This window comes from Myotis nattereri, assembly GCF_964212035.1.
Source record: "Myotis nattereri genome assembly, chromosome: 3".
In the NCBI taxonomy this organism is placed as follows: domain Eukaryota; kingdom Metazoa; phylum Chordata; class Mammalia; order Chiroptera; family Vespertilionidae; genus Myotis; species Myotis nattereri.
This window is the reverse complement of record NC_138077.1, coordinates 59,826,000-59,850,057: the sequence shown is the minus strand read 5'-3', so window position 1 is coordinate 59,850,057 and position 24,058 is coordinate 59,826,000. Positions and strand designations below refer to the sequence as shown.

At 44.4% G+C, this 24,058-nt stretch overlaps 1 protein-coding gene across 2 annotated transcripts in view; it reads right to left on the bottom strand.

Annotated features, from left to right (window-relative positions):
- FSTL1 (follistatin like 1) overlaps positions 1-24,058 on the bottom strand; it is a 53,304-nt gene that overhangs the window by 18,724 nt on the left and 10,522 nt on the right. The window lies entirely within an intron of this gene.

Sequence of the window (24,058 nt, the reverse complement as noted above, 5' to 3'; positions counted from 1 at the left end):
AACTAGCCTCGAAACACTTATGGTCAGATATTCCTGTGCAGACATATGCTCTAGAACTGAAAAGGCAGGGAATGGCTCCAACCTATGCCTCTGAAAATGTGGGTGTTTGTAGTTATTCATCTGTCAGTGACACACTTGTTCTCTCGTGTTAATTGGCGACTAAAAGCCAGGCCCACCTCATTTGCCACTCAGGCCAGCAGTAGTGGAGGTTGAATGAAGGAGAATGGGATTCCTCCAGCCACTCTTCCTGACTGGCTGCACAGGCAGTCTCACCACAGGCCTCTGGCCTGCCCACCAGGGTGGCATTGGCTGTGCTAAAACCAACAAAGATGGCAGTTGTTGTGATGGGGTCATGGGACTGGCCATAGTAAGGGTGGGGATGGAACCTGAGATTCTGCCCTTCGGGCCATGTCTACTGTGTCAAGCAGAGAACTCACACTCACAAACTCACTTCTTACAGTAAATTCTTATAGCTGGTGTTTTATATACAAGAATAGGTCACAGAAAACAAAAAACAAAGTAGATATTGAGAGCTTAGGGGCTGTGTCCAATACAGCTGGTCTGCTGCCACCCGGAGGCTGCTTTGCAAACTTCAGGTTATTGTTTTCTCTCCTGAGCCAGCCTGCTTGTCATACAAGGCTCCCATTGGTCTAGAAACCCTCGCCATGTTCACATCTCATTGGTTCACGGGCTGTTGCCACACCCATTCTTTTTTGGATGTTGCTAAGGCGAATTCAATAAAGCTGGCAGGCAGGGAAGAAAAGAGGAAGTAATTCCCAGAAGGCTGGGAGGACTAGCTGTTGTTTCCTAAACCAGGAATAGCGATAAAATCAAACATATTCTCCAAGCAGAGCAGCCCTCTTGGAAACTGTGCCTGGGAATAGAAATCAGCTCTAAAGAAGAAGAGGAAAAGGCTATTGCTGGGCAGTGTAAAAAAAAAAAAAAATCTCAGATAAGACCCTATTTTCTCCTTTCCCTTTCAGGAAACAACCAGCTAACATATAATCCTCTGTGTGTGTCACACGAGGTACAGACACACAAATGCATAAAAAGCATGCTCAGACATATGCCTACACTTAAAGGCACACCAACACACAGCTCCATGGCAGACACCCACAGCCGTTAGCACTTATTAGCTGTGTTTTAACTAGTCACTTTAATACTTTGAGCCTCAGTTTTTCCTCTCTATAATAGGGAAAAATACCAACCCTGCCCTGTGAAGATGAAATTAAATAACATATCTGGAAGTGCATCACAAACTGTAAAACAAATTGCCTATGAAAAGTGTTATTAACGTTAATGCTTATAGAGTTTACTGCAGAATAATAGCCGGTGGCTTTATGGAGCCTCTTTTTTATCTTCTGTTGTTGCTTTTAGTGAGTACTAAAAAAAAATCTTTTGGTTATAGTCATTCATCAGAAATAGATCTCAAAAATCCATGTAAAGAAACAGATACTTTTTATTTGAAAAATATAGACTAATACTTGAATAATACAATTAAAATTTACAAAGTGTTTATGTACATAAGATTTCCTCTTACTTTGTGAACAGCCCTGCAAGAACATGTATGTTATTAACCCCATTTTATAGACGAGAAAACTAAAGATCAGAAAGGTCAAGTAACTTCCCCAAGGCCCCAAAGCGAAAAATGAAAGGAATTAGGATTCTAACCCACATCCACAGACAAGAGATGATTAAGCTCCCATTTACAAATATCTGGTACCCTGCTGTGAGAGTTTTACTATACATTATCTTAGTTAAGCTCTATAACACAGCCATCAGTTTGACAACATAATCCCCATTCTACAGATGAGGGTTCTGAGCCTTATAGGTTAAATAACCAGAAAGTGGAAGATTCTACCCAATCTAAAGGAAAAGTTCTTATACACTGTGTCAGAGTTAGATTTGAATCCCTACGTTCCACCTCTGCTCCTCAGTTGCCCTGTCACGCCTGTGCACAGTGATAACACTGATCCCTGTGAGGGCTGTGTGAGATTAAATGAGATGTACCACATGTCGCAGGGTGCCTGCCACACAAATGAAAGTGGCCATCATGACAGTGCAAAACCGATGCTCAGGCAGTTTTCCCTCAGAGATGCTGTTACCACTTTGGGCTGTCACATCCCCACCCCTCCTCCCTTACACAGGAATGACAACCCTGAGAGCAGGTGGACCAATTAAATGGGAAAATCAAAGGGCCTACCAATCCTTGTGGCCCTGTTTGAAGTCCACAGAGAAATGCAGGTGGTGCATCTGTCAATAGGTGGCAATCTCTCTCTTTGTCTCACAGAGCCAAGAGCCGCAATGCAGAGTGCAGCCCTGGCTCCTGCAGTGCCTCTCAGCTCTTCCCTGACAGATGTGGTGAGGAGGTGGGACACTGGGGTTCCTGCCCTGCAGGCACAGGCAGCAGGAACCAAGAACTGGGGGAAAAATGTCTTACCTGAAGCCCTCAGAGTCCTCCCCAGTTCCTCCCATTCACAGGCATGCTTTCATGTAGAAATCAACAATGAAGACAAGCCCTTCCCAAGCCCCATCTTCTCTGGGAGCAGGGGTGCTGAGAGCATTCCCAAAGATTCCGGGAAGTTCCTTAGGGTGGTAAGTGGTTTTACCCATCTGCCGAGTGACTGATTCTAAGGGAGGGAGAACACCTTGAGATGTTCATGGCAGGAACATGCTCATGGGTAGGGAGAAGTGTGGCGAGGAAGAGAGAGGAGGTAGGGAGGCAGGTCTCGCCAGCTGACCTGGTAGGAGTGAGGATCTTGGGAAGTTTGGAATGGGGCCAGGGACATGATGATGCGGTGTTTGGAATATTGTGTCTGGTCCCATCCAACTTGGGAATTCTGACTCCAGGTGCGGGGCAGCCTGGGTGGAGAGAGGCTGGAGGCAGGGGAACCTGCCAGGCATAAGGCAGAGATCTTGTGGGGTTGACAATGGACGAGGGCCCGATGCTCATATTCATTAGAGCACCTGCACCGAGTGAGGCTCCTTACAGAGAAGTCTCTGTCCTCGCACGTCTGTGCAGGTTTCGGTATAACAGATGGGGAGGAAAGTACGATTCAGCAAAGCTCTGTGATGTACAGAGACCATATGACTAGTGCGAGCTGAGTCAGGCTTAGCACACAGGTCAGCCTGACCCCAGAATATCGAGGTAAAAGCCTCGATATTCTTTTACCAAGAGCAGCAAGGGAGTGAGCCTCGGAGAGAGGGTACAGCTCCAAGGGCAGGCACAGGGAGAGGTCACGCATATACACACCCGTCGGTCTGAATACACTTGTGAGAGTATAATTGATTGGGGAGAGGGGGTGTATTCTGGAAGTGTAGACACCCTGATAGATGAATAAAAATCAATAAATACTTGTCCCCAATGGAGAAACACCAGGTTTCTAGTTTTATCTGTCTGCATCATCTCCCCGACTGGCTCTATGTTGTTTGCAGTAAGTGTTGCAAGCCATGCCCTGGGAATTTGGCCCCTTAGTTAAGTTTCACAATGCAGACTTCTCTTGGTAAAGGCTGGCAGGGAAGATTGCTGACTTTTACAGGAAAAAACCTCCCCTCTGAGCAACTGTCAGCCACTGCATGGTAATAAATGATACGTTATATTTGTACCGTAATATTGATTAGTCTGTAACTTTGACTATCATTTTTATTCTCAAAACCTTCAAGGATAGGCAGGCAGGGGTTATCTCTACGGCCGTTCCAGATGTAACATCCTAGGATGAAGAAGGAACCGAGACTTGTGGACGGCTATATGTGATTGGTCCAAGACCTCATGGGGCTCCACGTGAGGTCTCCAGACTTTAATCCAGCTCTTTCCACTCCACCACTTTGCTTTCTTTACAAATCAAAGCTAGACCGGATCCACAGTCTAAAAAAACAGGAATTATTTTTGCAACTGAAAAAGCAAGTTATTTGCCAAACCACCACTAGAGGTGCTAGTGTGTCTGAGTCTCTGGGCCCACCAGCAGTAAGTCTGAACACAAAATAACACTTTGGATGTTTAAAAAAGTCTTCTGAAGTAAAACAATTTCTGGAAGAACAATGTGCTTTGGTAAGGGAGGGAGCTTATAAGCAAAGGCATAAAACTACATCTTCATATACCATCAACCACGATGTGAACTGAGTCAGCTCTGTGCCTAACATCCTTTTCCTCCTTCCTAACTTTTCTTTTTGGAAAAAAACCCCCCAAAACCAGCCCTTACGTATGCCAAGGTGGAATTTTGGCTCCACTTGCCACTATTCTGTGACAGAGCGGCTTTGTTGACGTGAGAAAGGCTCTCCTTGCTTTGCCAGAATTAGTCATGGAAACTTCACAGAAAGACCAGGGCTCCTCAGATTCGCACAGCATCATGGAGTTGGGGACAAAGGAACTCACAGAACTGGGGAGAACAGGAGAGCACGGTGGGGGTAGGGTAGGATGCTGGCGGCCCCCGGGAGGCCCTTCTGGAACGGAACCTAGTAGCCCAGACCTGAGAAAGCCAAGGAGAAAGCAAAACCACTTTAGGACCTTACAGTCTACCTGGAGTACCATGGGACCTTGCTTGAGCTCTCTAATTCCTTTCCCTGAAAAGAACGTGTTGGCGCAAGCTACTTATTCCAGGTAAAGAGGAAGGAGTGGTGATTTCTAGCAGATGTCCCGATGCACTTGGCAGCAGGCACTGCATTTGCAGGGACTCGTCCCCCTATGTGTTCACAACCCATCCCTCAATCTCGAGTTTATGCACCAGAGCCAGGTCCAGGTTTTGTGGGATCTGAAGCTTACAAAATTTAAGGGGGTCTCTTTAAGAAAAAGGATGCTTGCCCTAGCCCTAGTTGGTTTGGCTCAGTGGATTGAGCATCTGTCTGTGGACTGAAGGGTCCCAGGTTTGATTCCCGGTCAGGCACATGCCCAGGTTGCAGGCTCGATCCCCATTAGGGGGCATACAGGAGGCAGCCAATCAATGATTCTCTCTCATCATTGATGTTTCTATCTATCTCTCCCTCTCCCTTCCTCTCTGAAATCAATAAAAATATATTTAAAAACCAAAAACAAACAAAAAAAGCAAAATAATGCTTAACGATGACTGCAAAATTGGGCACAGGGGCCGTGGATGGGCCTTGTAAGTAACAGGTCTGAAAATGAAGCTTAATTGGCTTTACGGTAAGTCGGACTGTCCACCTACCCTACATTTTCTTCCTAAACGAGATAGCTCTGCACCGGTAGTCTATTAGTCAGAGCCTTGTTTAATATTTTATGCACATATAGCTTATCTCAAGTAGACTAAGTGCTTGCACATTTTGGCTTCCCACAGACCCACCACATCGTCCTGCCTGAGAGAATGCTTAATGAACGTTTCCTACACTAAATGTCATTGGGGTCTATTCAGATTAGTGTCAGTGTCAGTGGCCAATGACAATGGCGTTGGGATGTCTGGAGGAAGGTGTGGGCTTTATGACATCAAAATAAGGGATGTATCACCCCAGAGGATTCGCTTTAAGATAAAAATATCTATTATGGACTTGTCACTCGTGAATGATCCAGTTCTCCTTTCTGTTGATGTCTGCCTCTATCACAGCTTATGGGAACGTGCTCCTCACCTTTTCTCTCATGTGATACTATATGGTGTGCCTGAAAATTACTATCAAATTTCAAATGGGACAAAGCTGCTTACCTTAACCACTGTCTTTACTATGTGACAGATTCTGTCACATTCTCTAAGTGTCTGCCTGAAGCACCTTGTCAGCCTGAAGCACCTTGTCAGCCTGAAGCACCTAAAGTACCACCTCCACAGAGAAGCCCTTTCTCTGCGACCCCTCTCCTCCATAGACTAGGTCTTTCTTGAGGTGGCCCAGACCCAGCACAGCCACCTGGGTGCTTGGCTTCTCCATAGCGCTAAGTTCTGTTGTCTGTGATGGTCTTGTCCGGTCCTAGCAGAAGTATACAGCAGCATCTAGTAAGCACTTACAGAGTTAGAGTTACGCCAGGCACTTCATACAGGACTGAAAACCATCTCACAAGGGTCTAAGACAGCGGTTCTCAACCTGTGGGTCGCGACCCCTTTGGGGGCCGAACGTCCCTTTCACAGGGGCCGCCTAAGACCATCGGAAAACACTTATATAATTACATATTGTTTTGTGATTAATCACTATGCTTTAATTATGTTCAATTTGTAACAATGAAAATACATCCTGCATATTAGATATTTACATTATTATTCATAACAGCAGCAAAATTACAGTTATGAAGTAGCAATGAAAATAATTTGGGGGTCACCACAACATGAGGAACTGCATTAAAGGGTCGCGGCATTAGGAAGGTTGAAAACCACTGGTCTAGGAGGCGGGAGAATGCATTCCTATTGGTAGGGAGAAGGCTGTGGCTCTGGATCGTCTCCAGCACCTGAGGAGGGTGTTTCTGCTCTCATGCCTTCAGGTCCTGGTCCTCAATGATGAGCTGGGGTGTCTCCCTGGGGAGTGCCATGCTGTTTCCTCAACTCAGGCACATCCAGTGACTCCACTCTTACTGAACGGTTCCCCAAGATCTGTCTATAGTCCTAAGAGTTATCCCTTGGCGTGCCCGAGATATTCCGTTAGTCTTCCTAAAGAGTGCTTTTTGCAAGTCCCCCAGTTTCACAAATTCACCCCCTAGCCTTTCCAGAACACCTGGTTGGCGGCGTGAGAGCGGGGGCTTTTAGGTCAGACCACTTTCTGCCCTGAATTAGCCTGTTAGGTCTGAGCATAGTATTCATTTTCCGTTCTCCAACTGTCTGCCTAAGACTTGACCACATGAAGGACAAAGTAGGGCTAGAGAGAATCCTCCAGTCTTCAGGAAAGGACAGGCAGGTAATTTAATCCATCAGAAAGCATGTTTATGGTGAGTGCCTATAACAACAAAATAAGAATAATAAGTCTGTGCCCAGCATGGTGCAAGCTCTATGGCATACACTGGAAAGGAGTGGTCTCGGCCTTGGCAAAAGTCTCTAACCTCGTCATTGCGATGGCTAACAGGCCAATGCAGTCCTGAAGGAGATGGGGCTGACTCCAGGAGGTGGGGCTTCATGGACGAACTGGGACTTGAGCTGAGCCCTGACGAATGGTAGGATTGGGATGGAGGTTTTGAGCAGGAGGGTTTTAAGAATAGTTTGGCAGTGGTACATGGGAAGAAATGGGCAAGGAGGAATTAATTGGAGGCACAAGGAAATCAGCTAGAAAGAGCCTGGGAATGAGAGTCTCATGTAGGATGTGACAGAGAAGGAAGGAATCCAAGAGAAATTTCTGAAGAACAAGGAGATCTGGCAACATAGTGGCAAGAGAGAAGTAGGGAAGGAGAGAATGGGGGAATCTGCCAAGATCTTTGGCTTCGAGGACCTGGAAGGTTGTTGGTGTATCTCAGAGATGGACCCCTGAGAAGGGCCGCGTGAGGGAGGGGCAGGCAATGATGCATCAGTAATGGGCATACGTCTCCGGGGATGTAAAACATTCCACTGACAGTTGAAAATAAAGGACTAGAGATACACATCTGGACATCATCCGTGTCAGAGTGAGAAATGCAGCCAAGAGAACAAATGAGCTCAGGAGGAACGGGTGGGGATGGAGGGATGAGGGAAGCTGAGGAGAGGAAGAGACAGGCTGTGCGCAGAGAGGAGCAAGGAGAGCAGACTGCCACCAGCCCTCTTGGGGTCTCCTCGGGGCAGATGCAACACCTGGCCAGGTTACAGGGCTTGGCAAGCAGCGTCAGATTGGAATTCAGCCTCCCTCACCTTCTCATGTAGTGAACAGCCTGCACAACTGTATGAGGGCTCTGACGGTGAAGCAGCCAAGAAAGCAGAGTAGGCACATTCAGAAAACTGGGAGCAAAACCAGGAAATCTAGAGAGTGCCAAGAAATGCATGATGAATGCCATTATATGAGAAATGATTTGGCAAACGTTGGGATGAGACCCTTCCTCTTCCCCTCAGAAAGCCTTTAAACTTCTGTTAAAACCTGAACCAGTAACCCCGAGGACAGACCAGACAGAGCAGTGAAGTTCCATATAAAGAGAACTGGTGCAGAAACCTAGAGACAGGCCCTGACATATAACTAACTGCCTGTAACACACTGTGTGGCTTAGGGCAAGATGCTTGACCTCTCTGGTCCTCAGTTTCCCCATCCATAGAAAAGGGGCGGGGGGGGGCGGTTGTAGATGATGTCAAAGTCCCTTAAACTGTTAGGATTCTCTTAACTAGAAAGCACAGGAATTTACCATTTCAGATGTTCTTGAAAATCAAACTTTATTCTCCCAGGGAAGCTAACCCAAATGCCCAAACTACAGAGACTGTTTACATACAGAGCCCCGTGAGGGTATTTCAGGGGCTTTGCTGAGTTTGGGCTGAGGAATTAAAATTGGCTTTCACAGTCAAAGAATTTTCATAAGAAATGCCTTTTCATTCCCTCCTGGATCGTGGCAGAGGAAATCAGTGAGCAGTAATGGGACCCCAATTGAGTGGCCTTATTTCACTAACCAGTTAACTGCTTGGAACCCTCTACTCCCCTGGAATGCCATTAATAACCTTTTTATTCTATTTGTGTTTGCCTTGCAAGAAAAAAGGAAAGAGAAGAAGGGAGAGAATGCTTAAAGGAAATTCACATGAGATTCACAGTTCTTCATTCCTGCCAAGAACCTGTCACTGAAGTATGTCTGGGACTGCCAGGGCTCACATTTACTCAGCATTCGGGATCTAATTATTTCCACATGCAGTTCAAGGAGAATGGTTGATTAAAAGTAAAAAAAAAAAAGAAAAAGAAAAAAAGAAAAAAGAAAAAGAGAAAACCCCACACCTAAATCCCAATACCCTCAACTAAAGGAGGGAGACAGCTCTGGGGCAGCTGTGGGAGAGGGTCCCCTGCAGTGCCTGCCACATCTGGACCAACATTCCTGCAAGCCAACCTTCCATTTCCCCCAGCTTCCCAAGCCCGGAAACAGATAGGATTCACATTCATGGGCTTCTGAATAGAATGTAATATTTACTCCCCTGCTTCGGTGGGAAGCAGGTGAGATACGGATATAGCCTAAGAGCTACGAGTTCTCGCCACCCTTTTGTCCCAGGGGTCAACTGAATTTAGGTAGCCCCTAGGTAGCTATTTAGGGAATAAATCCACTGATTCATTAACATTGAGTACCTTGAGTACCTTCTCTAATCGGGGAATAGCCCCCCCACCTCCATGGCTCCTTTCCATTATCCCAATTTGTGCATGGCTCCCCTTAAAACTGAAGGCTATCGTTTCTCCAAGGTGATTCACAAGAGCTGGCACTGATTCAAATGCCTGACACCGTCACCTACTGGCATCTTCTTGGCCACATTTAACAAGGCCTTTGGCATGAAGCTCAGCGTCTTCTCTCCCCTGGGTAACTTCATTGTTAACATGGCCTTGAGATCCTTGGCCTCTTCACCTCCAGTAACTCTCTGGCTACACAGAGCGTCAGCCGTGCATATGGGTAGAGCAGGTAGCCACAGCATACTTAAGTCACAAGCAGACTAAAATAAAAGATATAGGACTCCTGAGGTTCTACATTTTGAAATGAGAACTCATTACCCTTTGAAAATGTCAGCACCGTTAGGTATTGTTAGATGCTCCTTTAACTTTCAGATGGGAGGAGAATGTCTTACGAGACCAGCTAAAAAGATGTCACCACCTGGAAAGTCTGATTTTTTGTCTGGATTGCACAAATTCTTCCTGTCCTTCATGGCTTAGCTCAAGTTACACGACTCTATCCTCTGTGACCTTCCCTTTTGGTTGATATGAATTCCTTCTTCCTTCCATGAATTCTCATTCCACTTTGTCTGAACTCATTTTAATCACTTTTTAAAATTTTAATTGATTGTACAGATTTTATCTTCCCAGCTGAATTCTAAGTTCCTAGAGGACAGGATTATATTTTAGAGTTCTTTCATAGGTCCCAGCATAGCACCCTGTGCCATCCATCAACCTTTGCTGAAAGCATGAAAGGGCTGCCCTGAGGACTTGAAGTAGGGGCTGAAAACAGATCCTGTGCCAACTCCTCTTCTGGGGCTGCCCCCTTCCAGGACCAGTCTTTTGGGGGAAATACTCTACAGGCCCCACCTTTCCCCACCAGGCCATAAATATTCAGCCTGAAAATTCACTAATTAGAGATTGTCTTAGACCCATAGAAAGACATTGGTGTGTGTGTATGTGTGTGTGTGTGTGTGTGTGTGCGCGCGCGTGCACGCGTGCACCGCACGTGCACATGTTGGTAAAGTGGACAGGAGAGCAGTGGGGATACTGAAATGGCTTCCAGTCATTCCTTTTGTCCATCAGCAATGTAACACCTAGCTGCCAGGCTGTGGAAATGAGAAATTGGTGGAGAGAAAGAGGGTAGAAGATGAGGTAATGTGGGAATGTGAAAATTGGGTGAGACTCTGGAGTGTATGGGGTGGCCTAGACAGGGAGAAGTGGAAATAAAGAGAACCAAGTGAGAAGAGGCCAAGAGAAATCATGAAATGGGCTTGTTATCCAAGGCAGCTGCTTTGTGTTAACTCTTCCCAGGATCCCCACCCCTACATTGTCCTATGAGGTAGAAGGGAGGCCAGTTGGTCAGTCTCCCTAGACCAGAAAAACAAGCTTCTTCCCTAGTTCTATCCCTCCCCACCCCTAGAATGTCCCAGGGTCTCCAACCACTCCCCTCTGGCTCATCCTTGCAGTGGGCTGCCAGGGACGGGTGAGGTTTTAGCTGTGCCCAAGTGGTTTATTTCCTCTGGGGCTGGACACCGTAAAAGGATGTCCCACCAAGAGCTAAGACAATTTGACAGATGAAGGGGTCAAGGTGGTTGGGTGGGGCTAGCAGGGAAATCAGGGGAGATTGGAACACAATGGAGCAGAGAGACCCAGAGACCCAGCACAGCCGAGCAGTGAGCAGCGTGGGTCTCCATTCTAAAAACAGGGACAAAGCCCTGAGAACCTTTGGGGACAGTGTGGCTGCAAAGCAGCCATCAAGTTTCTAGCAACTTGGCAATTATTTCCTGGCCTGAGGAATGCAGAAGGGGTTAAAACCCAGCAAGAACTCCAGGCTAAATGAAGTCTCCATATGTGTGTCTCGGTGTGGTTCTAGGAGAAGCAGACAGATGCAATTAGAAGTTCTCAGACACTGTGTTGCCATGGCAACTGCTGGCCAGGAGAAAAGTGGGGAAAGCCAGGAGTCCGAGGAATACAGTTTTCCAAAGAAATGCCAGAGGCAGGTGGTGTTCATCACCCTCAGGCTCCACAAGGAGGGCTTGTGCCTCCAGTGACTCTTAAGGACCCTCCCAATTCCCCTGCACCCCACCCCCCACCCCAGAACAATTCCAAATGCAAATGAAGGGCTCCCTTCAGATGGAGGAGTGTGTACCTGTGATGTTGCTCTCTGGGTGGCCTCTGGTCCCAGGGGCTTTCTAGATCTGAGTCTGAGGATCAGTGAAGGAAACTGCAAGCTTAATTTACATGTCACCATGGGACCCAGTTTCTCCAGGTGGGGGGATGCTGGATTGGTGCTGCAGGGCAAACAGGGGTTTGTGAGCTTGAGCGGGAGAAGATCTGAGCATATATTTTATCAGCCAAACTGGGACTTTTTCCAGACTAACGGGGGACCTTTTAAATAGACTTGGACAACAGGAAAACTGTGACACATGGTCACCTTAAATATTAGGCTGCCCAAGGGAAAAGTTATTATTTTTATTTTATAGAGTAGGAATTCTAACCTGGTGTCTATGAGCTCTCAGAAACATAGTGATAGATCTTGGAACTCGACTTTTCTAGGGAATAACCTAGGAAAGATGAGAAATCCAATGAAAGTGCTACTCTGAGCATGGACTGCCACTTGCAGCATTAATTGATTCAACTACCCCATGAGGATATGTATGCATGGGGTTCTGCTGCTGGGAAGCTGGAGAACCTGGGCAGATTTTGAAACTGCTTCAAAATCTTGGTCATTACAAATCCTTCCAACTGCTTCTCTAAAGAGAGAATGATTCATTTCATGCATTGTTGACAAAGGGAGCTGGTTCTCTATGAGTTTAAGGCAATAATGTGGGCAATAGAGTGGGATGATTTCAGAGCGGAGAAAGCTGCTAAATCTCCCCTGACGAAGGGAGGCTTCCGGGAGTGCATTCTTGCACATTCCTGAACAACTGAACCCAAAACACTGGCTCGGTGATCCTGTGGTCACAAAACCCAGGGGAAGGTCAGACTCTCCCAGGGAACCAGCAGAAATGACTGCATTTTAGGCATCATGTAGCCAGCCTAGAAATTATGAGCATGTGGTTCAGCCACAAGCTCAGTTACAAAATTGTAGGATGTTTAAAGGGTAAGGCCCACCCAGGGTGCATCCCTAGTATTTTCTCAGGGACTCTGAGCATCACAGCCATTTGATAGGAATTCCTGCCAGTTACTTGGCAACCATGGCTGGTGGTGGTCTTCTACTCTCAGTTCTGGTTGGCAGTCATGGGCCCACCTGATTTATTTACCTGCATTTAAACCTGAAAAGTGGGCCACATATCTCTGAGCTTAATGTAGAGCTTCCCCAAGATTTGGGGTTGGCAATGAGGGGCTCCTTAGGAAGTTCTGATGCTGACTTGCAGATCCCCTAGACTTTAAGAATCCATTTTTGAGGAATGTTAACCTTTCTGGACAAATTAAGAGCCACATAAAATCAGTCCCTTTGAAAAAAAGCAATATGCCAAACGCAAATCAATTTGCATTTCCTTATCATTGCCTGAAGTGGAATTGGACAAAACCTATTTCTGGGCAAGTAAGCAATATATGGGACAATCAAGCAACAAAATACCAAACATCATGCTGGATGCCAGGCTCAGGAAGAATAAAGCAAAAGGCAAATTCCCAAGCTGCTGACAGTTCAGATGGGGAAATGGGACAGAAAGACATGGAGTTCTAAATAACAGGACTCAATCTAATAAAAGATAACTCAAGACAATGTGTGGCTAAATGCAATGTATGGTTAAGCGACAAGTGTCTAGAGCAGTAATTTTCAAACTTTTTCATCTCATGGCACCCATAAACTAATTACTAAAATTCTGTGGCACACCAAAATATATATATTTGCCAATCTGCCAAAAAAATTATGTATAATTTGGATTCATTCACACTGGATGGCTGTTGTGTTGGCTGTTGTCATTTTTAAATTTGACAATCTAAGGCAGTGGTTCTCAACTTTCTGGCCCTTTAAATACAGTTCCTCATGTTGTGACCCAAACATAAAATTATTTTCGTTGCTCCTTCATAACTGTAATGTTGCTACTGTTATGAATCTTAATGTAAATATCTGATATGCAGGATGGTCTTAGGCGAGCCCTGTGAAAGGGTTGTTCCACCGCCAAAGGGGTCACGACCCACAAGTTGAGAACCGCTGATCTAAGGGAAGAAAGGTCAGTGTCCCTGAGTAAATAGTTAGGTATTTTGTGTTTTAAAAATTCTTATGGCACACAGGTTGAAAATTGCTGGTCTAGAGCAGCACTGTCCAATAGGAACATATCAGTCTATAGATAATTTAAAATTTTCTAGCAGTCACATTTTAAAAAGTCAAAAGAAACAGATAAATTACTTCAGCAATTTACTTTAAGAATTGCCAAAATATTACTATTTTAGTATGTAATAGATATTATTGAGACATTTTACACATTTTTCCATAATAAGTCTTTGAAATTGACATGTATTTTACACTAACAGCGTGTCTTAATGCGACCACCCACATTTCAAGAGCTCAACAGCCTCTTGTCGCTAGTGGCTTTTCCTACCGAGTAGCAAAGCTCTAGTTTAAGTAGTCCTGACAAATCACTGAGAGCTGAAGAGGAGAATTTTTAGGTAGAAAGAGTAAGATGTTAACTTGGAATATTGTAGGAGTTGTGTATATAATTGAAGTCAACATATATTACCTGAACACATGAGTGAGGCAGCATCTGGGTTGTATCTGGGACCAGGCTACACAGTTCCCTGAAAATGGCCAGATATCATGTGCACTTAAGCCTAACTCTGGCTCTGCTTTCAGTGCTCGTGGACACTGTAAAGAATGTCTCCTCTGGTCTTCTGTAAGGAAGGCAAAATGTTTGCCACCTCTTGTCATTAAGACTCTATATGGCTTCTCTCATCAAACAATGAGAAGGGGTTAATTAGACTACATATTTGAGCCTTGTCTTAACTATTAAAATATACTTTTTTTTCCTTTGCACAAAAGTTCATGGACAAATTTGGCAGATACACTCTGTTGCTGCCAGCTTTCAATAGTATTACATGCGTGTACACACACACACACACACACACACACATTTTAGTGTCTTGAGATGAAAGTCAATGAAAACATGCACATTCTATTCTTCTTGAGACATTCCTGCCTTGCATTCTTTCCTTGGAGCAGTAGGGAAGTCACAACTGGGGGGGGGGGGGAAGAAGCTGTAAAACGTACTTGTGCTGGCCAATCAGGCCTTAGCTGGCAGGAGGCCCACCAAGGAGAGGCTGCCAGGTATTCTGCTCCATTGCAGCAAAACTCCTTATTTTTGCAAAGATGAAAATCCTGTGAGACCCTCAAACTATACCAACAATGCACAATGACCTCCTTTTCTGTTCACTTTGTTTTCCCCCGAGGACTGTATTAGAAACCCTACAGAAAAACCTACCAGCTCAGTGGTGAGTAGTCTGTAATAGATTATGTATCATTCAGGGTGAAAACACTCCCAAGCATTATATAGCAGCATAGTTCTCAGGGCTCTATTCTTCACTTTAAACAGCCTGAGTAGTACACTTTTTAAAACATATGTCTAATCACCTACATAGAAATGCTACATAGTTAGCTAGGTTAGGTTACCCTGACTCCACTAAAAAATGGAGCAACAGTTTATGTAAGTAAGGAAATTTGGTCTGTGAGCCAACTGTAAGAGAGAGGGCTGCAGGCAAGTGGGGGACTGGCTCCCTGGGACTCCACCCACTGCTGATCACTGTGTATATCCAACGACATTGTTTTACCCATACTGGTTGCCATTCAAATGAAATAGGAGAGAGAGCAGAAAGGATCCCAAAAAGTAAAGGTCTCAGCAAATGGTAAAGTCAGAAGACAAAGTGACCAGAAGCTTTGGGGCAAAGACTAACCAACAACAGAATTTAATACTTTATTTTATGTTCTTTGGGATATGAGCTTATTCTGGAAATAATGGTCAGTGAAATCATAATGGCAGATCATGGAAGGAAAGAATACAAATATTTACTATTCTGCTAGCCTCTGCTTAAATTTCTACTTCACCTGGAGCTGAGAGAATCAAAATCCAGGTGTCAGACAAAGCTAACTCAGCACTAATATCATGTCAAGGTTAAGCAAAGTGCTGATAGGCAAGTGCTGTTAACTATCTTCCCAGGTGCACATATACTTGCAGAATCCAACACAGGGATGACTGGGGTACAGAGTTTATAGGCAGGATATTATACATTTTCTCATCATATAGGCAACATTTGGATTCATTAACTGACCCATTTGGCCAGTGAATTATTTCAACAAATATTTACTGAGCACCTACTATATGCTAAGCTCATTTCTAGGTGACAGGGATTCACTGGTAAACGAGACAGAGGACTCTGTTGTGAAAAAGTACATATCATAAAGGGAGGACAGTGAATAAACACAAATAATAAGATCATTTCTGATTGTGATGAACATTTAGGAGATAAGTTTGCCAGCATATGTTTGACAGAGACATCTGGGTGAAAGAAAGGGCATCACTTAACATTGAGTGGTTAGGAAACCTCTCTTGAGCTTAGACCTGAAGAATGAAATGAGCAATTCAGATAGAGGAAAAAAAAAAAGTGCCATGTTTTGAAGCAAGATGGAATTTATTATGTTCCCGGAACAGAAAAACTTGTGGCTGCAGGGAGAGCGGTGAGAGGTAAGCTGGGAAGAGTCGGCCCCAGGCTGGAACATGCAAGGCCTGGTAGGCACCGATAAAAAATTTGCATTTTATTCTCAAATACACAGGGACCACTGGCGGGTTTTACATAGGAGAGTGAGGTGATTAGACATATGTTTTAAAAAGTGTACTACTCAGGCTGTTTGGTAGAGAAGTAGATGGAAAGAGGTAAGGAGGAAAAAAGGGGCGAGAAGCTAGGATGCTACTGCAATAGTCCAAGCACAAAATGATGATGGCTTGGACTAGAGTGGTGGTAATGGAGACCAAGAAAAGTCAATAAAGGCATGATATATTCTGAGAGTTGAAAATGAATAATCAAGAAGATTCCTGAGTACTTCAAGTTGAAAACAACAACAACAACAAAAATCCAGCTAGTTCTAGGCAATGTATGGTCATAGCCATGCCAATGGTCCAGTATGGAGTCATTCCCAGAAGGATCTACACCTGGACTAGCCCTGGGGTCCAGATAAATCCCATACCTTCTTGATGAAATGGAATCAGTTTAGGTAAGTGAGTTCACTCACTTAAAGCCCATTAAGACCTGGGGTCAGATGTAAATAGTCTCTGCTTATGGAAATCTGCCCAGAACTGACCCATGTTTCCAAACTGCTCCATGGAATACTAGCCTTGACATATTTATGGTATTTTTTGAAACGGTGTTCTGTGGTGTAATGTCTGGGAAACACTGCTTAGACTACTGTCCCCTAGAGAGGAAAATTCCTAATGCATGAACACTGTAAGGCTCTGAAAAGTCCTGCAACTAAAAACCCATTTAACCAAACACATATACTGATATCACTCATACAGTTTGAGAAATACGGATCTAGGTTCTGTATGTCTCTCTCTGTAGTTCTGCTGTCCCCTGGAATTCAAGCGAAAACAAGAATAGCAACCACTATTTATTTATTGAGTACTTACCTTGTCTAAGGTGCTTTAGGTCATTATCCCCCTTGCTACACACTATATACAGGTAATGCTTTAATTTACAGGTTTAATATTATTGTTTGCTCTTGTGAGTTTTAATTACAGACCATATATTCACTTAGAAAAAGCAGACATACATCTTTTCCAATCATATACAGTATATCAGTAGTGTTCACTCATAGTATTTCCTCATGAAGCTATAAGATAAAGTCCAGAAACTCTTCACTTTATCACCTCATCTTCATTTACTGTACTTACCCTATGACAATTAACAGTGGCAATTTCCCACCCTCCACCACTGCCTCCCTTCCCTTCCCCCAGTCCTTCTCATCACTACTTTGCTTCTTCCTATTTACTCCATTCATTTCTCAACAAGAACCTAAGGTACTTGTGTGCCATGTTGTTTAAAGGGCAGTTAACAGGGGTGATTCACAAGCTTTGAACTCCCCTGGACTTAGAATCCCTAATTTTTGTTTCTCCCTCAAAAAAAAAAGTCAAGACTTTCTGAATACGGCTGTTGTCATATCTAAACCCACCGATTGGTAACAATAACCCTCAGCTATCTGGACACACACACACACACACACACACACACACACATACACACACAAATTCATCAACCTGGGCAAAGCGAAGACTTTCCTGGAGTTAAACAACAGATCACTGGGGAATGAGGAGGTCTTCATGCTCCAGGACACTGTAACATGAGTGATTACGGTCACTAAATGGCAATGCTACTTACACTGGGCAAAATAATGATAGCATTACCTGGAAAAATAATCCAATCACCAACCGAAATATAGCCGCTGGGGAGGAACCCAGCTTGCTCACTAATCCATGCAGCAATTCACTGAAGCAACTTAAGCAGAAAAGAAGAGCCTTCTATTTGATCAAATGTGTAAAGGGAATTTAGAGGGGAAATTCATTTAACTAAGCTGTAAAATGGCCAACACCGTGGGGTTAATAATCCTCAAGCATTGGTTGTTCTTGTAGGATTTTATATCATGTTCATGGTTTCTTTATTTTGTCTTAAAAAATAAAAAGAGTGCCTAAATAGGTCATGTAATAAACACCCACAAAAATAAGTTTTATAGTTTCTTATTATCATCCAGGTTGTGTTATACATGTTCTCCTATAGGAAATAAGGAAAAACACAAGAATTATTTTCCAGTTGTATCTCCCAGAGATAAAGCTGTTAACTTGGTAACTGCCCTTTAAACAACATGGCCCGCAAGTACCTTAGGAAATGTTATTAAGAAAAAAAGTCTGCAGTGAGTACTGAATTTATTATACCCAACATTTAGCGAAGACTTGAATGTCTGGCCTCGACTCAAAACACTTCCCAATCCCTTTCTCCCTTCTAGTCTTGTCCCTCAAGAAAGGAAATTGAGAAAACCTAAAAGAGCTCACACCTGAAGAGGGAGTCCTTGTGCTGGGGTTTTCTTTGATCATTAGCCAGCCCTTGGTGCCATGAAGAAAATTACTCTTCTGTTGAACATGACGCAGACACCAATTAATGCATAAAGTGAGAGTATTAACCTAAAGTAAGTAGCTAAACCAGGAAGTCTGTTTCTCCGTGTGTGGCTGTTGGCAAGGCCAAGGCCACACAGAATACGAGAGGAAAGAAAAGAAAAATGCCAAGGATAGAAGACTAGAGGAAGAGCACGGGAACAAAACAGAAATGGCCATATTCCTGAAAGGTGTTAGAACTCTAAGGAGAAGCCAAATGACTTTTCTGCTTCTGATGTGCACCTACGCCTGGGCCCAATTAATTGTAGTGTCATAATAATAATCTATAGTGAAGACCCAAGGATGGGGATGCCCTTGGAGATGAAAAGCTGAGTGTTCTGAGCACATGTGAATTCTGCCTCCACCTCAAAGGCAGGTTTTTGTGAGCTGGGCTGGGCCCTCCTGATAGGGACCCTAAGAGTGAATGGAACTCAAGTATGTGTGAGTCTGCTCAATTCAATAGCTTTTAGCTGCTTTAATAGAAATGTCACACATACCAAGTTCACACTGAAGTTTAGATGAGCCTGGAGACAGTCACCAGAAATTTCTCTGAACTGATTTTTGAGTTCTTCATCCATTTTATTTTAGGTTGCAAATGGTATGCCACAAACTTGGGTCCTTCTCCATAACTGCAAATTGGTTTAGTTAGCCTGATGCTAACAGAGAAGCTAGTGGGGCGTGCTAGTCCTGGGATTTGAGAGGAAAAGTGTACCTCTGGTTTTTGGAATGGGGTAGGAAATGAATGAATGAAAAAATGAATGAATGACATACATTAAGTTAACGTACATTAGCAAGCAAACCTCACAACCACAAAAAAAATAAGCACTCCTCATCACTATTTTCTATATGCCCAGGCTCAGAAAGGAATCAGGACAGCAAAATACCAGTCAAACACTGAACTAAGCAGTCAAATTAAGGGAAATTTAATAATATATATACTTCTCTCCATTAGTTCCCATAGAAACTTGTTTTTGTGAGGGGAGTGTATTTGAGCTATAGGCAGGTAGTCATGTTCTCCAAGTAGTGAAACTTAAGTCAATTAAGTAGTGTCAATTAAGGAGTGAAATTTATGTTTGTGTCTGTGCATGTAATCTACCTTGGAGCACAGCCAATTTTAATTCAATTCTGACACTGTACCAAGCAACATTGGGCGTGCTCCTACTTATACCAACAGTCTGCACAATATAGCATACCCGGATTATGTGGGATTCAGGAACTGGAATGCAGTTAAGGTAGCAAGCATTTAAGCAGGATGAAAACATCTGCTCTGGCCTCTGTTTCCTCACTGCCTTCACCCCAGTAAGTCACTTAATTTAACCCAGGAGGTCGAAGCCAAAGAGCAGTGTTCTCAGCTGTAACAAAAGCCCTGGACTGATTTAGAGAGAAAGGCATGGGGACTAGAGGAGCAACTTCATCAATACCTGCTCAGGAAACCCAGGATCCTGGGCATGGGCCAGTAACACGGTGAGAAAGCAATAAGGGCTCCAGAAATTAAAATTACGGGTCAGGCAACATTTTAAAAAGAAAGTGTGAACATTTTAGAAGGTCAGAAGAAAGTCATATAAAAGCTGAAGTTGCAAACTTTGGAATTTTGGGTTGTCTTCTTTTTTTAAAAAAAAAATTTCCTTGCTCAACCCCAAGGGGACTCAGCATTCTTCATGTCTCGCCCAGTGTTGTTGGACGGCTGGTTTCTAAGGTGGAAAATCAAGCGACCCCTTCCTAGAGAGCCAACAGCACTTGAACTTCCTGGGCACGAGGACTGTTCAGTGCCCCATGCTGTGCTGTTTATATTACACTCAATGCAGGTGGGACACAGAATGCCTCCTGCTTTTACTCATTCTCTTTTTCCATTCCTGCACCAGCTTCTCTTTCAAGCTGCCTCTCCCAGAAAAGAGTTAATCAAATATCCTACTGCATTTAGTAGGATATTTTGATAATCCAACCTAAATTGTCTGCCTGCTTTTGTAGGGATAGGACTGCAGATCTGGGTTTTAGAGCTCCCCTACTCTAACCCCCATTTTTTGCAGATGAGGGGTCCAGTGACTCACCCATGTTCACACTTCCCATGGTAGGCAGGAGACTCATCACCTGGGTGCGTGGTCTCCCCGGGTCATGCACTCCAGCCCATCTCTGCCCGGCCCCATCAATAGAGGCTTGTCTGAGGCCAGCTCACTTCCAGGCTCTCTGTAAACTCAGTTCCAGCTTCAGGCAGCACTGCTGGTATCTTCCCAACTCTGAACCTCTCAAGACTGTGGAATCCCGACAGTCTCATAAATGTACTCACCTGCTTCTTACTATACGTGGGGTCAGGCCAGTCCCCGAGACAAGTTTAAGGTTAAGAAAACTGGGGAAACGAGTGAAGAGAGGAACCCAAGTCAGCGCTGCAGAGCTGTGCAGATTGTGCTGAAAAGGCTCAGTGCCAAGCAGACACTGTCTAGATGTTCACTAGCCTCTCCAGGGGGGTGCGGGGAGGAGGGGGAGCAAGGCCGGAAAGCCCGCTTGCCTTTTGTTCAGCTAATGCAACACATGACACAACCCCTGATAGGCTCCGGGCTGGGAGTTCACTGCCTAAGACATTTTTTCTTCAGGGCTGGAATTCCACTGTGGGCTGAGGGAATTTGTGCTAATCCAGCAATCACAGGGAAGCTGGGAATACTTTTCTTAATTCCTGGGGAATCACAGTTCCCAAACTAGACTGAGTTGGGCAACAGCTAAAAGTAGCACATTGGTGAATGCAAAAAAAAAAAAAAAAAAAGCAAATTAAAAAAATATATTTTTTTTTATTGATTTCAGAGAGGAAGGGAGAGGGAGAGAGAGATAGAAACATCAGAGTCAGATGAGAGAGAATCATTGTTCAGCTGCTTCCTGCTCGACCCCACTAGGGACTGAGCCCACAATCGTGGTTCGTGTCCTGACTGGGAATTGAACCACGACCTCCTGGTTCATAGGTCAATGCTCAACCACTGATCCATGCCAGCCTGGCAAAAGCAGATTTTTAAAAAATTTCCACATGTATCACCTTAACGAATCCAGAGGAAAAATTGGCAAAAAGTACAAAACTGCCTTTTGATGGAGGCCTGGAATGAAAGTTTTGCAAGACTGAATGATGTCAATTTATAAAATGTACAGATGGATAAATGGCCCAGCATAGTCCAAAAAGCATCATATATATGAAAGAAAATGTTGAGTTTGGGAGCTTTGCACATCAGTTAGGAAAAAATGTCCCTTCTAGTTGGGCACACAAGCCCCATGCCAGGGTGAACAGCCTGGTAAGCAGAGTGCAGAATGGAGTCGGCCTCATTTGCCCCCTGAGGCAGCTGCACTGGTGCCGTAGATGGTCTGAACAACCTCACCCAGCAACTCAGCTGAGTCTTAGACATGTCTTGCAATTTGGTCCTATTCAATGTGGAGGGGTTGTGAATATACCGGAAGGACAAAGGGACTGCCTTCAAACATCGCCTGAGCCACTGACCATGATGCTACAAGGGCTCTGATGGAATAACTATACTTCATGGGGGTCAGAGAAGCAGCTGGCTGAACCAAGTTGGGACTAGACTACTAGTATGCCCATGTCTATGTGGCCAGAATGACCAGCCTGAAGTATCGATCGAGGCGCTTAGCTGACATAATGGAAGAGGACTGTACAGGTTTTTGTGCATGTGTGTGTGTGTAGTTTGTTGTTGTTGGGTTTTTTGTTGTTGTTGTTGTTTTTAGTCCCTGTTACCTAGAAAACCCGTTTTAGTTTGGTTTCAAAGTCACTTTGAAAGTTAAGACACAGAGGGTCTAGAACAGGGCATTTGCCGAGAGTCGAAGTCCTGTTTACTATGTACGTAGGTAGCTGATTTTGAGTCACTAACTGAATCCTCTGAGTCATGGTTTCTTCACAGATAAAAATAAGATGATAATCATGTCATTATCAGGTTGTGAGAATTAAATTAGATAAGGCTTTTCCCTCTCCTCCACCGGTTGTCCCACCAACCAGCACTCAGCTTGTGGGGCATCCCCTCTTGGAGGACTTCCCGGAAGACTCGCTGCTGCCCCGTCCTAGCACTTACCACACTGGATCAATCTGAGCCTGATCAATTGAGCACGGGAGGTGCTCAATGAGGACTTAATTCTTCCCCTGGAGGAATGATAGGGCTCTGGCTTCACAGAGGAAACACTATCGAGAAATGTGAAGGCAAAATTGGCTCAGTAGAAGCAAGGGTTCTGATATGAATTCTGGGCGTTAAAGCATCCACTGAAATAAATACCCTAGTTGCATTTTTAAAAGAAAAGGACTGCAAGCACCTGGGGAACAGGGTCTTTGTCCTTGTCACCAGCACTAACTCAGTGCCTGACGGAGAACATGCTTATGATGCTTTTTACTTTCCTTTCTTGAGTTACTTTAAAAAGTTGGCTTTGCTCCAGAAGTGTGAAGCACAATAATGCATCAACATTCCTTGCTGCTTTCTCTCTGCATTAAATGTGAGCCTGGTGCCTGAGATGTTCCCACAGCTCCTAATGCAGCCCACACACTCTCTAATGGTGGAGGAGGAAGATGAGATGGAGAAGGAGAGGCGAGAAGGAAGTGGGGAAACATGAACAGGAGAGCAGACAGCCACACAGGCAGCAATGGAGACCCGGCTCTGGGGCCTGGGAATGGGTGGTCACGTGAGGCTGCAGTCAGGGCTGGACGCCAGATACAGCAGTGCCCGGATGCAAGGTTTGTGTGCAAAACACCCTAGGCGTTGCCGTGGCTCCCAAAGGGACAAATCCAGCCTGCTCCAGGAATACTTCCGACCCTGTCTTGAGAAGAGGTTATTTATTTTTCAAACAATGGAAGCAAAAAGTTCTATTCCTTTGCCTGATCAAATTTTTCCAAACCCCAAATTTAGGATTTGTGGCCCAGTAATAGACATACCAAGGGGACTACAGCAAGAAAATGTGAAAATGAGCATTCCACAAAAAATCCAAGATATCTCGTGGCTCCCTCCATTTTTAAGGAGGGACATAAAAGAGAGAAAAGCTAAATGTGGAAAAATTCCAGACGAGTTTGATTATCTCTCTTCTGTGCTTTTTCTCACTCTGCTTCCCTTTCCAAGTCTCTCCCTTGTTCTCCGCTGGCTTGCACAGGTCACTGCCGGTGCACGGGAGGTGCTCACTGAGGACTTAATTCTTCCCCTGGAGGAATGATAGGGCTCTGGCTTCACAGAGGAAACACTATCTGACAATGTGAAGACAAGATTGGCTCAATAGAAGCAAGGGTTCTGATATGAATTCTGGGCGTTAAAGCATCCACTGAAATAAATACCCTACTTGCATTTTTAAAAGAAGGTGATCATTAATCTCTAGAGCAGTGGTTCTCAACCTTCCTAATGCCGCAATCCTTTAATACAGTTCCTCATGTTGTGGTGACCCCCAACCATAAAATTATTTTCATTGCTACTTCATAACTGTAATTTGCTACTATTATGAATCGTTATGTAAATATCTGATGTGCAGGATGTATTTTCATTGTTACAAATTGAACGTAATTAAAGCATAGTGATTAATCACAAAAACAATATGTAATTATATATGTGTTTTCCGATGGTCTTAGGCGACCCCTGTGAAAGGGTCATTTGACCCCCAAAGGGGTCACGACCCACAGGTTGAGAACCGCTGCTCTAGAGAAAGTAAAAGAGGCAAGAGGAGTTCTGCAAGCCATGAGCACAGGCATGTGCGCGTGT